This window comes from Ceratotherium simum, chromosome 27 (assembly GCF_057802395.1).
Source record: "Ceratotherium simum simum isolate JZ-2026a chromosome 27, ASM5780239v1, whole genome shotgun sequence".
Taxonomy (NCBI): Eukaryota; Metazoa; Chordata; class Mammalia; order Perissodactyla; family Rhinocerotidae; genus Ceratotherium; species Ceratotherium simum.
In genome coordinates this window covers 10,130,928-10,148,980 of record NC_141926.1, presented here as the reverse complement: position 1 = coordinate 10,148,980, position 18,053 = coordinate 10,130,928, and the positions used below count along the sequence as shown (strand labels likewise).

Below are 18,053 nucleotides of genomic sequence, written 5' to 3'. Positions count from 1 at the left end.
GTGCTAAGGGTCTGCTATCATGAGTCCCTGTGACTGGGACCTGACACCACCCAGGGCAGTGATGAGAAGCTTCTTACTGCCCAACACCATCCTGTCTCCCAGTGGGCCTCAGTGAACGTCCACCACATTCCCTTCCTTCACAGAAGCACTGCATGTGGTAAAGAAGCCTCTACCACATCATGATTATTCATCCTTCTTCACCAGTGATTTTCAGGCTTACAGACATGAAAAGGGATAACCCCTGAAAGCAAGTGTAGAGCCCTTATTTTAAAGTGAGGTTTACATTACAAGTTTCTCCTTTTGACAGGGCTAATTTCCTCCCTGTTATTTTGTTTCTGTGAACCAACACCAGAGGACAACAATGTCTAGGTGGAGACCACGGCCTCTCAACTGTTTGGAAATGTATACTTGAAATTCCAAAGATGTTTTTCTCCCTAATACCTTAAAAATAACACCTAACTACACATACCGCTTATTATCTGTGACCTTGAACAATACCAAAATGTAGACACTTGTGGCAAACAGTAATTATGTAACAATTAAGTAATTTCACTGCATGTTAGGAAAAAGCAACCCTTCCAATTGTGCATGGATGAGGGGCCCAAGCCCAAGGCAATTACTCTGCACTCCTTTTTCTCCTTTTGGAATTCTCTCAAAATAGTTTCTTTAGTTCAACTGTCATGAATCTCTGGTTCCCTATTGACCCATCACCATCCAGTTTTGCTTTGGGGAGGCACACCTCTCTATCCTGCAATGGAGGATTGCAGGCTTGGCTCAGAGGTGGGGTCAAAAGACGACTGTATCCTGTTTTGGCCCCCGTGCAGCACAGAGAAGGGATGGATACAGAAGTGGAGGTATTAGGAAACCTTCTGGAATATTTGGCACCTCCTGGGAGGGAGGGACAGAGGTGGGACCTCCTTTTCAGGAAATCACAGCACTGGTCCCAGAACTCACTTCTGTGCAGCCTCTCAGACTGTGGCCAGGCCTACCCGGTGAGTGTCCCTGTGGCCCATAGCCCTGTCCGCTCTCCACGCAAGTGCTCCGCGTGCCCCCTACCCAACCATGTCCTGCACGCGTGTGGCTCTGGTGACCGGGGCCAACAAGGGCATAGGCTTTGCTATCATGCGTGACCTGTGCCGGCAGTTCTCGGGGGAGGTGCTGCTCACGGCGCGGGACACCTCGCAGGGCCAGACGGCCGTGCAGCAGCTGCAGGCCCAGGGCCTGAGCCTGCGCTTCCATCAGCTGGACATCAACCACAGGCAGAGCATCCGGACCCTGCGTGACTTCTTGCACAAGGAGTACGGGGGTCTTGACCTGCTGGTCAACAATGCGGGCATCGCCCACATGAGTAAGTGGATATGAGCTGGAAGGGGAGGCGGCCTCCATGAGGACGTCCAGGAATGATTGGTGGGGGTCTGAAATGCTGCTGGGGGGCCCTTAGCTCCTAGCTGATCTAGAACAGACTCCTGAGGGAAACAGGTCAGACTGGAGGCTACAGGGAGAGCAGAATCCTCTGAGACTTGCAAGTCTTCCCAGCAGAGGGCCTTTGCATTACCATGGAACAGACTCCCAGGGATCTCCTCCAGCTTTTCACAGTTTCTCTTGGATTGGATTTAGAGCAATTCAGTCACTTTTTAACTTATTTAGAAAAAAACAAGAAATTGTAGGAATGGTACACAGAGATTTGAGTCTGCCCCCTTCACTTAGCTCCCCTAATGGTGCTGTCTTATGACACTAAACAGTATGAACAGGCCAGGAAATTGGCATTGGTATTGGCACAATATTCTTAACTAAACAAGCCATTACTTGCAATTCACCAGATTTCACATGTAAAAAACAAAATTGCATCATCTTGGATTTTTACCACAAGTACTACTTAATTTATTAACTTTGTTTTCTCTCTCCCCTAAAAGTTCATGATTCCACACCAATTCATATTCAGGCAGAAGTGATAACGAAAACAAACTTTTTTGGTACCCGAGATGTCTGCACGGAGCTACTGCCTCTCATAAAACCCCAAGGTGAGTCTGATGAGGAGCCCAAGCTGCAGTGTTTCTCACATGATCTTGTTACCACACAAAGGGCACTATCTGCTCGCCGCGAGACAAAAGCCGATCGTCAAGAGGCAAGATGGTGGAAAAGAAAGGGCAGTTTATTACAGCTTGCTAGCAAGGGGGAAGATGGCTGACTAATGTCTCAAAGAGCCATGTTACAGAACAAAGACTACAGGCCAGTTATATAGAGGGCTGGTCTCCAAGTGGGGGAGGCATCTGGTCCCCGGGTGGGGGCATCCATCTGATTACTGAGTGGAGGCATCTGGTCCCAGGGTGGGGGCATCCATCTGGTCTTAGTTCCTGGCAGTCCTTTGTTTTACCTGGTATGCATCAGAGACTGGAGCAACACCCTATACCCTGATCTTTCAGTCGTCATTGACGATGGCTATCAGCATAGACTCTCTGCCTGGGGGTCATCGCATTCCTAAGGAACTCAAAAGAAGAAAGTTATCAACTTATAGCAGCTGGGAGGGGCCATAAAGTCCAGAGTTAGTTATAGGTCATTCCAAGTCACAATATGGATTCCCCTCTACAATATGGCTTCACTTATGTCAACTTTGTATTGAGCCGGCATCAATCTGGCCCTCCCTGCCTCTGAGCTCATCTACAAGCCCCTGCTACCTCTCCCTGCTCAGCTCACTGGACTCCCTGTTGTGTCTCCACTGGGCCAGGTGCCCTTCTTCCTCAGGCTCTGTACCCAATGTCCAGCTGTCATTGGTGCTCTCTGTCCCGCTGGTCATTGCACAACTGGCTCTTTCTTATCTTTCAGGACTTCCTTCAAAAGTCCTCAAAGTGGGGCTTTACTTGCTCTGTGCCCTCACACTGGAGTTCCTTGAGCATTCCATCCTGGACCCTCACTCCTCCTTCTCCCTCTCTCAGACTAATCTTATTCGGGCTAGTGGAGGCTTCACTACCCCCAATTCATTAGGTCCTCCTCAAATCTTTCACCTGTTTAGAAAATTTCCAAAGTTCCAGACACACATACTTGTCTTCTTGCCTCTCCATATCTTCCTGACAAACTCCCTTCCTCCCCTGAATTCTTACATCCAAAACAAACATTTTAAAAATGTACTTGTCCTTTCCCCAAATCATCTTGGTCACTGATCCCCCCCATCCACCCACCAGGATGATGGAGGTCACCATGCCTGCCCCCTTAATATCATTTACCTAGTCCTACGAGTGGTCTTACTCAGTTTTTCCCCAAGCCTTCTCTTCCATCTCAGCTCTACAACAGACCCTCAGCTGTCATTGCTGGACAATTGCAAACCCTCCTAAGGGACCTCCCATTGTGAGTCTTTTCGCGCTGGACATTCCCTGTACTCTCTGCATGCTCACTCCCCTCCTGAAAATCATTCAGGAGCAAAGTCCAAGCCCTTAGCAAGGCTTGTAGGGATCTCTGCAATCTGAACTTCCTAATGCCAGGCTAATTTTAACTCCCTTTCAATATGCTCTGTTCAGGACAAAACAAACTATCGTATTTCTGTAGCTGTAAACTCCTGTAATACTTATCCGAAGGCGATGGGATGGAGGGACCACCCATTAAACAGACCAATTAAGACAAGCAGATACTTTTAGAAGGATTGAGAGGTGTGGCTTGGAATTGAGTCCATGCCCATAAAATTTACTCACAATTCTGCCTGTTTCCCTGTCCTCTCCTCCAGGAAAGTTCTGCTACTTCTAACACTTGGTTCACTAGGGTCTCAAAGCTATTTTGCAGTCACCTGACCGCTTCACTCACCACAACACCTGAGGGCAGCAATGGGGTTCCTTGTGCCACAACCACACATTCTACAGGTATTCACCTTAGAATCATATTGATGTAATCTGGATGGGCATTTTTCTTACTTAACTGAGCTGTGTTAGTTCTTGCTGTGTCTGTGCTTGGTCCAGAAGGAGGAATGGGTACACTCACACATGTGCTAAGACAGGCTCTATGCAAACAACTGATCTTCCCTCACCAAAGCTACAGTTGATAGAAATGTACATACATGCTATATTCTCACTATGAGAGCAAGGTGTTCTTGCCCTTTGAAATAGGAGTGTCTTCCATTATTTGGGGGGAAAGGCAGCCACAGTGGTTCACGTTATCATGACTTTATTCTACCCTCTTTGGGGAGAAAATCTGAGACAAGTCCTAGCTAGGGTAACCAAAAGTAAATGCTGGCCCACCCCTCCCTTATCTCTGATCCTAGGATATGGAGAAACAATCTGGAACGGTTTCCACAGAATCTCTATGGGAAGCAGGAAACATCCAAAAAGGGAAAGTGCAGTTTGTTTCTGGCATGGAAGGAGAAAAAGAAAGAGTATTGTGAACTTAAGGATTACTGAGCAATAGTAGGTGTGGATTTCTTTTCATTTTTAATCCTTTCCTTAAGGAGTTGTTCAGAAATACTCTAGACACACTAAGGATAAGAACCCACTCTGCCCATGTGCCCACCACTGAGCTTCACTAATCAATCAGTATCAATACCATTAAAATCGCTTCACCCCTTCCCTTCTCATGTCCCCAGTCTTCCCCAAGGTAAGCATCAACCTGAATTTGAAGAATGCTCTCTTTAATGTTGATAGGCTGTTATCTGATTTTTCTCTTTAAGTTATAATATATAGTTATTTTGAAAAGATATTAAGGGAAAACCGTCTCTGAGGAATACAGCAAACACTTGAAATCTGGACGCTCTTCTTCATCACATATTAGCTTGAAGAGTCCTAGGAGGAAGTAAATGCCCTGGGTAAGGCTACACTTATCTAGCAAACCTTTAAAGAAGGTGTGATCAACCTTGATTTAAACAGGTACCACTGTTCAACATCCCAGATTCTGAAAAATCACTAGAGGAAGTTGGGGGGCAAATTACTGTACTAAAAGTATCTTCCACCTCTGACATTTTGTGGTTCTAGAAAGGATAGGTGGATGGACATTTCTTGATGTGATGTGCTAGGAATTTTAGATATTGTCCCATTAAGAACATGGAGGCATAACGAAACTCAAGGTCACGTGCATAGCTGGGTGCAGAACTAAGTCATGTGGCATCCCAGCTAACTGTTCTTCCTACTACTTCGTGGTCCTCAAATATTTTGTGCTGAGGATACTGCTTTTCAAGGGAAGCTGTACCCAGGCAGGCCAGAGCGACATATTAGAAAAGAAGACTCAACTTGAGTGGGGCCAATGTCTTCCTCAGCACAGGGCCCCCAGGGCACCTCAGGGAAACCCAAAGGGCTGCAGGAGACACAGTTTAAAAACCCTGCACTGTTTCATGAAAACTCCTTATTAATCCAGAGACTTAACATCAGGTACTCTTGGAATTAGAGACAAATGGCCTCATGTGATAAATGTGAAATCCTAAAAGGTCCAGACAATGAGATGTGCACTTAATACCTCTGAATATACAATTAGAATCAAAATGCTTTTGAAGTTTGTTACTAGAGATGACATGATGACTAACAAATCCCTTGTTGTGCAGATGACTTTAGCTCTGGTTTTCAATGGTGAGAGTTTGCAGAGTGAAAAATAGATTCCGAGGCAGAGCCATTCAGGAACACACATCCCACAGAGAGTTCTTGAGCCGCTATTGTGTCTTAAGGGTACACGGGGACACGGTCTATCTGCTTCTGATTATCTATGCCTTGAAGGAAAATATGGCATCCTTAAAGGAAATTCCTGGTCAGATATAGATAATGTCCTGGGTAAATTGTAACCCTGTGACACACCCCAGCCCCACTAGCAAAAGAGTCCTTTCTTAGATGGGTGACATACTTTTCTCAATGATGTCAAGTGAGTATTAAAGGGCCACTGTTTCACACACACACACACACACACACACACACACTCCTAGCACAAGAAGTGTGGGCCATTAACACCTCTTAGAGGATTAGCTGTGGCATTCCACTGCAGTGTCCCTGAAAGCCATGAGTCCACTTTGGAGATGAAACACTGGGATTAGAGTCTTTGCTGTGTAACCTCCAACAAGTGCTTACTGCTTCCTGCCTGTGTGTTTCCTGTCCTGAGTTGTCAGACCAGAAGATCTACAGTCTCACCCGGCTCTGAGGGAGAGGCACCCATGCAGCTGCCACCTCTTGGGGATTGGTCAGTGGGCGGGACTGGCATGGTGAAGAGGGACTGGGATGCAGCACCCACGTTAGGTATTTACCTACAAAGAGCTTAGGACTCCCCAGTCAGGCTTCCCCACTATGCACAGCTAAGTACTTTCCCAGCTGCTTCTCGACTTTCTGAGACAGAAAATACAATAGAAAAGAGGTCATCACTTCATTACAGTATAAACACCACAGAGAAAGTTAACGGTTTTTCTCAAACTACTGTCTAGACTAAAGTTTCTGAGAACATGATTTCAAAACCCTGTAAGTAATTGTAGCTGGCTTTCTGGGACACCAGTTGCGCGCTCTGGCTTCCTCTCCTGCAGTCTTTTATTTCTTCCTATCTTTCTGTGTGTTGGAACTTTGAATCATGACGTATGTATTATTTTTATTGTGAGAGGCAGATAATATTATTGAGAATTAATAAAATTTTGTTAGGACCTTTGACTGTGCTTACTAAAACATTTCACAAGGAGGTTCAGTTTATTCTTATACCTCACATGTTCCAGATGAAAGGAAGGACTAGTATAATCGACCCATTTCTAAAATATGTTCATCCTAGAAGACTGCTGGAAGAAATAAAACAGTTTCTGTAATTGATTCTAATTCTAAGATTACTTATTGAGAGTCCTAGTGCCATGGATTATCTATTTTATTGAAATTTTTTTTTGCACTGCCATTCCTTTTGTAGGATGGAGCTCAAGTTCCTCGATTTTGACAGTCTTTCCCAATATTTACATTAAAAAGGGAGAGTTTCCTAATTTACTTGAAGCTCCTATTCATGGTATGGTCGCATTTCTTTTTTATACCACTTAAAATATTTATTTAGATTTAAAAATAGTAAACTGTTTCTTTATACGTGTTAATATAAATTTATGAATACTAACCAGAGTTTCCAAAAATATTTAGTGAGAAATGTCTCATTGCTTTACACTTTTAACAGCTTTTTTGAGATATAATTCACATAACGTACACGTCACTCATTTAAAGTATACAATTCACAGGTTTTTGTATTTTTATTGAGGTCACTTTTGTTGATAATATTGTGTAAATTTCAGGTGTACTTCATTATATTTCAGCTTCTGTATAGACTGCATCATGTTCGCCACCAAAAGACTAATTTCCATCTGTCACCATACATACGTGCCCCTTTACCCCTTTTCACCCTCTGCCCCTCTGGTAACCACCAATCTGTTCTCCTTATCTGTATGTTTGTTTGCTTCTTTTTTTAACTACCACATATGAGTGAAATCATGCGGTATTTGTCCTTCTCTGTTTGACTTATTGCACTTAGCATAATGCCCTCAAGGCCCATCCGTGTTGTCACAAATGGCACGACTTCATCCTTTTTTATAGGTGAGTAGTATTCCATTGTATATGTATACTACATCTTCTTTATCCTTTCATCTGTTGATGGGCACTCAGGTTGCTTCCAAGTCTTGGCCATTGTGAATAATGCTGCAATGAGCATAGGGGTGCATACATCTTTTCCAATTAGTGTTTTCGTATTCCTTAGATAAATACCCAGAAGTGGAATAGCTGGATCATATGGTATTTCTATTTTTAATTTTTAGAAATCTCCATACTGTTTTCCGTAGTGGCTGCACCAGTTGCATTCCCACCCACAGTGTACGAGGTTTCCTTTCCTCCACATCTTCTCCGACACTTGTTATTTCCTTCTTTTTTTTTTTTTTTTCTTTTGGGGAGGAAGATTGTCCCTGAGCTAATATCTGTGCCAATCTTCCTCTGTTTTGTATATGGGATGCCACCACAGCATGACTTGATAAGCGTTGCTGGCTTGATGAGTGGTGCGTAGGTCCGCGCCTGGGATCTGAACCCACAAAAGCTGGAAGCAGAGCGCGCGAACTTAACCACTACATCACTGGGCCTGCCCCAACACTTGTTATTTCTTGTCTTTTTAGTAATAGCCATTCTGATGGGTGTGAGGTGATGTCTCATTGTAGTTTTGATTAACTTTTCAGTAATAATTAGTGATGTTGAACATCTTTTCATGTCCCTGTTGGCCATCTTTATATCTTCCTTGGAAAAATGTTTTTTCATATCCTCTGCCTGTTTTTTGATCAGGTATGGTTTTTTTGTTGTTGACTCATATGAGTTCCTTATGTATTCTGGAAATTACCCCCTTATGGGATACATGATTTGCAAATATTTTCTCCCAGTTGGTGGATTGTCCTTTTGTTTTGTTGGTAGTTTCCTTTGCCATGCAGAAGCTTTTTAGTTGATGTAGTCCTTTCTGTTTATTTTTTTCTTTTGTTTCCCTTGCCTGAGGAGACGTGGTATTCCAAAACATACTGCTAAGACTGATGTCAAACAACATACTGTTTCTGTTTTCTTCCAGGAGATTTATGGTTTCAGATCTTATATTCAAGTCTTTAATCCATTTTGAGTTAATCTTTATGTATGGCATAAAATAATGGTCAACTTTCATCTTTGGCATGAAGCTGTTAATTTTTCCAAACACTATTTCTTGAAGAGACTTTCTGTTCTCCGTGGTAATGTTCTTGGGTCTTGGTCAAACATTAACTAACTGTCCATAAATGAGCAGTTGTATTTCTGGGCTCTCAGTTCTGTTCTGTTGATCTGTTTGTCTGTTTTTCTGCCAGTACCATGCTGTTTTGATTACTATAGCCTTGTAGTATATTTTGAATTCATGGAGTTTGGTACCTCCAGCTTTGTTCTTGTTTTTCAGGATTCCTTTGGCTATGTGAGGTCTTTTATTGTTCCACATAAATTTTAGGATTCTTGATTCTATTTCCATGAAAAATGTCATTGGGATTTTGACTGGGATTGCATTGAATCCGTGTATTGCTTTAGGTAATATGGACATTTTAACTATATTTATTCTTCCAATCCAAGAGCACAAAATATGTTTCTATTCCTTTATGTATCTTCAATTTCTTTCAATAGTTGAATTTCTTATAGTTGTCAATTTCTTATAGTTGTCAGTGTAAAGGTCTTTCACCTCCTTGGCTAAATTTATTCCTAGGCATTTTATTCTTTTTGTTGTGATTGTAAATGAGATTATATTCTTCATTTCTCTTTCTGCTAGTTCATTATTAATGTATAGAAATGCACCTGATTTTTGTATGTTGATTTTGTACTCTGCAACTTGACTGTATTTGTTCATTATTTCTAATAGCTTTTTGGTGGGTTCTTTAGGGTTTTCTATATATAGAATCATGTCATCCACAAATAATGACAGTTTAACTTCTTCCTTTCCAATTTGGATCCTTTTTATTTCTTTTTCTTGCCTAATTACTCTGTCTAGGACTTCCAATACTATGTTGAATAAGAGTGGTTAGAGTCAGCATCCTTGTCTTGTTGCTGATCTTAGAGGAATAACTTTCAGATTTGCACCATTCAGTATGATGTTGGCTGTGGGTTTGTCATATTTGGCCTTTATTATGTTGAGGTACTATCCTTCTATACACATTTTGTTGCGAGTTTTATCATAAATGGATGCTGTATCTTGTCAAATGCTTTCTCTGCATCAGTTGAGATGATCATGTGATTTTTAGTCTATATTTTGTTAATGTGGTGTATCACATAGATTGATTTGTGGATGTTGAACCATCCCTGTATCCCTGGAATAAATCCCACTTGATCATGATGTATGATCCATTTAATGTATTGTTGTATGCGATTTCCTAACATTTTGTTGATGATTTTTACATCTATGTTCATCAGTAATATTGGCCTGTAACTTTCCTTTTTCGTGTTGTCCTTGTCTGGTTTTGGTATCAGGGTAATGTTGGCCTGGTAAAATAAGTTAAGAATCATCCCATCCCCTTCCTTTTTCGGGGCAAGATTTTGAGAATGATAGGTCTTAAATGTTCTTCGAATGTTTGGTAGAATTCACCAGAGAAGCTGTCTGGTCCTGGACTTTTGTTTTTTTCAAGGTTTTTGATTACTATTTTTATCTCTTTACTTGTGATTGGTCTATTCAGATTCTCTCTTTCTTCTTGATCCAGTTTTGGGAGGTTGTATGGTTCTAAGAATTTATCCATCTCTCAAGGTTATCCAATGTGTTAGTGCAGAGGTTTTCATAGACTTCTCCTATAATCCTTTGTATTTCTGTGGTATCCATTATAATTTCTAATCTTTCATTTTTTATTTTATTTATTTGAGCATTCTCTCATTTTTTATTAGTGAATCTGGCTACAGGTTTGACACTTTTGTTTATCTTTTCAGAGAACCAACCCCTAGTTTCATTGATACTTTCTGTTGTTTTTTGGTCTCTATTTCATTTATTTCTGCTCTGATTTTTATTATTTTCTTCCTTCTACTGACTTTAGGCTTTGTTCTTCTTTTTCTAATTCCTTTAGGTATATTGTTGCATTGCTTATTTGAGATTTTTCTTGTTTGTAGAGGTAGGCTTGTATTGCTATAAACTTCCCTCTGAGTGCTGCTTTCACTGCATCCCATAAGTTTTGGTAGGTTGTGTTTTCATTTTCATTTGTCTCCAGGTATTTTTTGATTTCTCCTTTGATTTCTCCATTCATCCAATCATTGTTCAGTAGCATGTTATTTAGTACCCACCTATTTGTGACTTTTCCAGCTTTCTTCTTGTAGTTGTTTCCTCACTGCATACCACTGTCATTAGAAAAGATGCTTGATATGATTTCAATCTTCTTAAATTTATTGAGGCTTTTTTTATCTTCCAACATATGGTCTATCTTTGAGAATGTTCCATATGCAGTTGAGAAGAATGTGTATTCTGCTGTTTTTGGATGGATTGTTTTATATATATCTATTAAGTCCATCTGGTCTACTGTTTCATTTAAGGCCACTGTTTCCCTGTGGACTTTCTGTCTGGATGATCTATCCATTGATGTAAATGGGATATTAAAGTCCCCTACTATTATTGTGTTGCTTTCTATTTCTCCCTTTGGGTCTGTTAACACTTGCTTTATATACTGGGGTGCTCATATGTTAGGTGCATAGATAATTAATAAGTCTTCTTGGTGGAATGTCCTTTTCATCATTATATAATGCCCATCTTTGTCTCTTGCTGTCTTTTTTGGCTTGAAGTCTATTTTGTGTGTGAAAAGTATAGCTGCAGCAACTTTTTTTCCTTGCCAGTATCATCTTCCATCCCTTCACTCTGAACCCATTTTCTCTTTAGTGCCAAGATGTGTTTCCAGGAGTCAGCATATTGTTGGGTCTTGTATTTTAGTCAATCCAGCCACTTCGTGTCTTCTGATTGCTGAATTCAATCCATTTACATTTAGAGTGATTATTGATATTTGAGGGCTGAATATTGCCATTTTATCTTCTCCTTTCTGGTTGCTTTATGTTTCCATTGTTTCTTTTTCCTTGTACTTCAGTCTGCCATTTCAGTTTGGTGGTCTTCTGTGATGTTTTTCTCAGGGTCCTCTATATTTATGATTTGTCACTCTGTTCTGCTTTTTTTTTATGGTTACCATGAGGTTTGAATAAAAGATCTCCTACATGAGATAGTCCTTTTCATGCTGATAGCAACTTCTCTCCATAGCCTATGCAGGTTCCATCCTTTTCCTCTTCCCAGTCTATGTTTTGGTTTTCAGAAATTATCCTTTTCTGTGTTGTGCGTTTGTTACCAAATTGAAGTGCTTATAGTTATTTTTTATTCTTTCTTTCCTATTACCCTTTATGTTGTAATTAAATGTTTACTTAGTTATTCTGATATAGAGTTACAATTTTCTGATGTGCACACCCTGCCACCACTGAAGTGGACAGTGGCTAAGCCACAAGTGCCGTCTCTGCCCCTACAGCCTCTGGTCACCAGCACATGAGCGTGTGTGAGAATCCAAGTTTTGGATCACCACCACCAGGGGAAGGGGAGGTGGCTGCTCCCCCAGTTCCACTAACCCTTGCAGGTCTAGTCCACCCACCTTCAGATGGATAGATGCATGCATCACTCCGGCATTCTGGTGAGCTGTGCAGGGAGTCCTTTGTTGATCAATAGAGGACAACTGCTTGACACTTATGGGATGAAAGTAGCCATAGACAATCCACACACCAATGAGTGTGACAGGGTTTTGGCTGCCCACTTTAGTTTCCTGGCCTCTAGTATAACATGGACAACACCATGAAGGGAACACATCTGGTGGGGTCTCTTTAACACCAAACTCATTGAAAAATTACAACTGCAAAGTGTGAACTGTGAGTGGGCACTCAAGATACATCCGTAAGAGAATCTGAGCCAGTGGGGGAAATTCAATATGGATTGTGTGTTAGGAGACATGAGAGAGTTACTGTCAAATCTCTTCAATGCGAATGTGTTATTTATGTAGGGAGGAAGTGTGATGAGGTCTGCAACATTAACACAGTTGAGCAAAATATATACGAAAGATGAACACAAAAATATAATAAAGTATGCATAATTGTTCAACCTAGACTGGTGGATATATGAGTGTTTACTATACTATTCTTTCAACTTTTCTGTTTGAAACCTTTCAAGACAAACATCTGGAAACAAAAAATTCTGGCTCTGTCACCTTACTCTGTGACTTTGAGCAAAATACTCCATTGTACTGTATCTCAGTACCTCAACTATAAGATGGGGACAGTAGACATAGGATTGCTGTGAAGATTAAATGTCCTGATACAGGTGAAAATGTTGTAACCGCGATAATAGTGCAAAGTGTCTTCTATCATGAGTCCCTGTGATTGGGTCCTAACACCACCCAGGGCAGTGATGAGAAGCTTCTTACTGCCCATCACCAAGCCTGCCTCCCAGTTGGCATCAGTGAACCTCCACCACATTCCCTCCCTTCACAGAAGAACTCCAAGTTGTAAAGACCCTCTGCTGTCATGATTATTCTTCATCTTCACCAGTGATTTTCAGGCTTACAGAAATGAAAAGGGAAAGGCCCTGAAGGCAAGTGTAAGTCCCTTATTTTAAAAGAGAGGTTTACAGTTTCTCCTTCAACAGGGTTGTTTATTTCTTCTCTGTTATTTTGTTTTTATAAACTGACATCAGATGACAACTATGTCTGGGTCAAGACCATAGCATCTCAACTGTTTGGAAATGTGTACTTGAAATTGCAAAGATCTTTCTTTCTTAGTACCTTAAAAATAACACCTAACTATACATACCACTTATTATATGTGACCTTGGACAAAACCAAAATGTAGGCAATTTTAGCAAACAGGGATTACATAACCATTCAGGAAACATTGCAATCAATGGCTTGGCACATAGTAAGAGCTTCATAAAACACTCCCTCCCACTTGGGAGTTCACTGGGAATCACTCAGCAAGGTATCCTGCCCACACTGAAAGTCTAATCACAGGACCTAAGTCTCTAATTCTCTCTCTTGAGTTGCTCTTAAGAAAGCAAGGGGATCTATGCCCTCAGAAGCAGTTACCCTAAGTAATTTCACTGCATGTTAGGAAAAAGCAATCCTTCCCATTCTGCAGTGGATGCTGGGCCCAAGTCCAAAGCAATTACTCTGCACTCCTTTTTGTCATTTTGGGGCTCTCCCAAAATGGTTTTTTTAGTTCAACTGCCATGAGTCTCTAGTTCCCTATGGACCCATCACCAACCAGTTTTGCTTTTGAGGAAGCACACCTCTCCAGCCTGCAACAACTGCTTAGCTCAGAGGTGAGATCGAAAGAGGACTGTGTCATGGTTTGACCCCAGGTGTAGTGCAGAGAAGCAGTAGACGCAGGAGTGGAGGTATTAGGAAAACTGGAACATTCGGCCCCTCCTAAGAGGGAGAGATGGAGGTGGGGCCTCATTCTCAGGAAATCACAGCACTGGATCCCAGAACTTATTTCTGTTTGGCTTCTCTGACCGAAGCCAGGCCTCCCCAGCTTGGGCCCCCCATGTCGTCTCTCCATGCAAGTGCCCTTCTTGCCCTCTACCCAGCCATGTCCTCTTATGCCCATGTGGCGCTTGTGACCAGGGCCAACAAGGGTATCAGCTTCACCATCACATGCGACCTGTGCTGGCAATGCTCAGGGGATGTGCTGCCCCTGGCACAGGATGAGGTGCTAGCCCAGGCATCTATGCAGCAGCTGCAGACTGAGGGCATCAGCCCCTGCTTCCACCAGCTGGACATCGATACCTGCAGAGCATCCTTGCCCTGCATGACCCCCTGCACATGGAGTACAGGGCCTCGATGTGCTGATCAACAACACGGGTATAGTCTTCAAGACTAAGTGGATGTGAATTCCAAGGACAAGCAGCATCCGTGGGGGTAGCCAGATAGGGTGGGATGGGCCCTGAAACGCTATTGCGGGGCTCTTACCTCCTATGGGATCTAGAATGGACTCCCTAGGTAAGAGGACAGACTGTAGGGTGCATGGAGATCCAAATCCTCTGAGATTTGCAAGGCAGAGGACCTTTGCATTACCGTGGAACAGACTGTTAGGGATCTCCTCCAAGATTTCACACAGTTTCTCTTGGGTTGGACTTTAGAGCAATTCGGTGACTTTTTAACTAATTTTGAAATAAACAAGAAATAGTCAGAATGGTACACAGAGATCCCATTCTGCACCCTTCACATACTCTCCCCAATGGTGCCATCTTATGACACTATACAGCATTAACAAGCCAGGAAATTGACATTGGCACAAAACTGTGAACTAAACTGAGACATTACTTAGAATTCAGGAGATCACACATGGAAAAAAATTTTTTGTGTCACTCTATGGATTTTTACCACATGGCTACTATTTACTAACTCTGTTCTCTTTACCCCTAAAACTCCTGATTCCACACCTTTCATATTAAATCAGAACTGGTAATGAAAGCAAACTTTTTGGTACCCAAGATGTCTGCACAGAGATACTGCCTCTCATAAAACCCCAAGGTGAGTCTGATGAAGAGCCCAAGCTAGTGTTTCTTGCATGATCTGGTCCTCCCTGCCTCTGATCTCATCTACAGGCTCCTTCTACCTCTCTCTGCTAAGCTATACTGGACCCCTTGTTGAGTCTCCACTGGGTCAGGTGCCCTTCTCCCTCAAGCTCTGTACACTCTTGTCCAGTGGTCATTGGTGTTCTCTATCCCACTGGTCTTTGCACAACTGACTCTTATCCTTCAGGTCTGTGTTCAAAGGTCTCCTCAGAGAAGCCATTTACTTGCTCCACGCCCCTCACATGTTTAAGATCCCTGAGGATTCCATCCCGGACTCGCTCTCAATCCTCCCCCTCTCCCAGAGTGATCTTATTCAGGCTAGTGGAACCTTCACTACCCCAATTTATTAGGCCCCTCTAAAATCTGTCACCTGCCTAAAACATTCCCAGAGCTCCAGACACATTTTGTCTTCCTGCCTCTCCTTCTCCTGATGCCCTCTCTCCCTCTCCTGAACCCCTATATCTAAAGCGTTTCCAGAAGACAATCATTTTTTTCCCCCATATCATCTTGGTCACTGTCCCCACCATCTGCCCACCAGGATCTTGGAGATTACCATGGGGCCACCTTATTATCACTTACTAGGTCCTAAGACTTGTCCTACTGATTTCTCCAAAGCCTCCTCCTCCATTCTGGCTGGGGAATAGACCATCAGCTGTCATTGCTGCACAATTGTAAACCCCCTATGGGACCTCCCTTCTTGAGTCATTTCCCTTATGGACATTCTCTGTACTCTCTGCATGCTCATTCCCCTCCTGAAAATCCTTCACAAGCAAAGTCCAGGCATTTAGCAAGGCTTGCAGGGACCTCTGTTATCTGACCTGTCTATATTTTCCAAAAAAATGATAGTGAGAAATTTGTCATTGCTTTACACCTTTAACAGTTTTATTGAGATATAATTCACATCCCATACACTTCAACCATTTAAAGTATACAATTCAGTGGTTTTCAGTGTAAGTGCAGAGTTGTGGAACCATAACCTCATTAAGATTAAAACATTTTCATCACTCCAAAAAGAAATCCTATCAAACCTTTGTTTCTCTGTTCCTCTTAGCCCTAAGCACCAATATTCTACTTTTTGGCTCCAGATTTTTTCACTCTGACAAAATCATATGTGTAGAATCATATAACATATGGTGTTTTGTGACTGGCCTCTTTAATTCAGCATAATCTTTTCAAGGTTCATCTGTATTGTAGGATGTACTTCATTCCTTTTTATAGCATCCTTTAATAGTCCAGTTTTCCCCTGCCCCACTCCATCACCATATTGCCAAGACATTAGTCACTTCTCCTGAGTTGATAAAATCCCAACCATAGAGAAAACAGCATGCAATTCAGCCCACTGAGCTGATTTGTTTTTACCTTCCTCGATCAGAGAGGGAGGCTTCCAGAGCAGATGCTGTCCATTCACCTAGGAGCTGCCATAAACCAGGCAGCTCTTTGTTGGTCAAGATAGACCTGCTCATAGAGCACTGCCGGTGACCGTAACATCCTCAAGTGGTCAAAAAGGCAGCCTTTGACGCTAATGAGTACCTCTTTACATTCCCCATAACATATTCCTCTATAAACCATTTTCATATTCTTTTGGAAGTTCTCAGCACTCCCATCCACAATAGAACATTTCTATAACATCATCCAAGACATTATGGGTAAAACAAGTTTCAAGATTGTATCACGTCTTTCACTCATAGAGGCAGTCCTAATAAATACTCATAGCAAACTGGAAATTGTCTCTTGAGTGGACAAAATTCTCAGTGATATTGGTATTTATCAGTCTTGTGCATGCTTTCTAGGTAATGATCTGTGTTGCATTTTAGGCAGAGTGGTTAATGTCTCAAGCATAATGAGCTTCATGGCTCATAAAAACTGCAACCCATAATGGCATCAGGAGTTTACAAGTGAGACCCTCTGGGAGGAGAAATGGTTAGGGCTCATGAACAACTTTGTGGAACATGCAAGGAATGAAGTGCACATAAAGGAAGGCTGGACTGATATCAAGGCCATGGTATGTGCAGTGTCAAAGATGGGCATCACAGTCCAGCCCAGAATCCATGCCAGGAAACTGAGTGAGCAGAGGAGAAGGGACAAGATCCCCCTGAATGCCTGCTGCCCAAAGTGGGTGAGAACCGACATGGGGGGCCTAAAGCCATAAAAATGCCAGAAGAAGGAGCAGAGACCCCCATGTACTTGGTCCTTTTGTCCACAGATGCTGAGGGTCCTCATGGAGAGTTTGTTATGGAGAAGAAAGTTGAAAAATGGGGACTCCTTTAGAATTTCCTCCATTGTTCTAGTATGTTTTGAGCTCTGCTTTGACTGAAAGGACACTTACACCATCAAAAATATCCCTATCCAAAAAAAAAAAAAGGAATCACAATACCCCTATAGAGTACTCATTTAGACTTGTTTTGGGGGAGGTTTTTGATTACTCTTTCAATCTCTTTACTTGTGATTGATCCATTCAGATTCTCTGCTTCTTCTTGATTCAGTTTTGGGAGGTCGTATGTTTCTAGGAATTTATCCATTTCCTATCATTTCCTATAGTTTTTCATAGTATTCTCTTATAATCCTTTGTATTTCTGTGGTATCCACTGTAATTTCTCCTCTTTCATTTCCAATTTTATTTGTTTGAGTCTTCCCCTTTTGTTCTTAGTGAGTCTGGCTAAGGGTTTGTCAATTTTGTTTATCTTCTCAACAAACCAGCTCTTAGTTTCGTTGATCCTTTCTACTTTTTTTTTTTTTTTTTGGTATCTATTTCAATTATTTCTACTCTAATTTTTATTATTTCTCTCCTTCTGCTGACTTTGCGCTTTGTTTGTTCTTCTTTTTTCTATTTATTTTAGGTATAGTTTAAGATTACTTCTTTGAGATTTTTGTTTGTTTGTTAAGGTGGCCCTGGATTGCTATGAATTTCCCTCTTAAGACCACTTTTGCTGCATCCCTTATGAGTTGGTATGACGTATTTTCATTTTCATTTGTCTCCAGATATTTTTGGATTTCTCCTTTAATTTCTTCATTGAGCCATTGATTGTTCAGTAGCATGTTGTTTA

The 18,053-nt window shown here is 41.8% G+C and overlaps 1 pseudogene; it reads left to right on the top strand.

Moving 5' to 3' along the window:
• The first annotated feature begins 274 nt into the window (after positions 1-274).
• On the top strand, positions 275-17,277 carry LOC101398016 (carbonyl reductase [NADPH] 1-like; annotated as a pseudogene).
• The last annotated feature ends 776 nt before the right edge of the window (positions 17,278-18,053 follow it).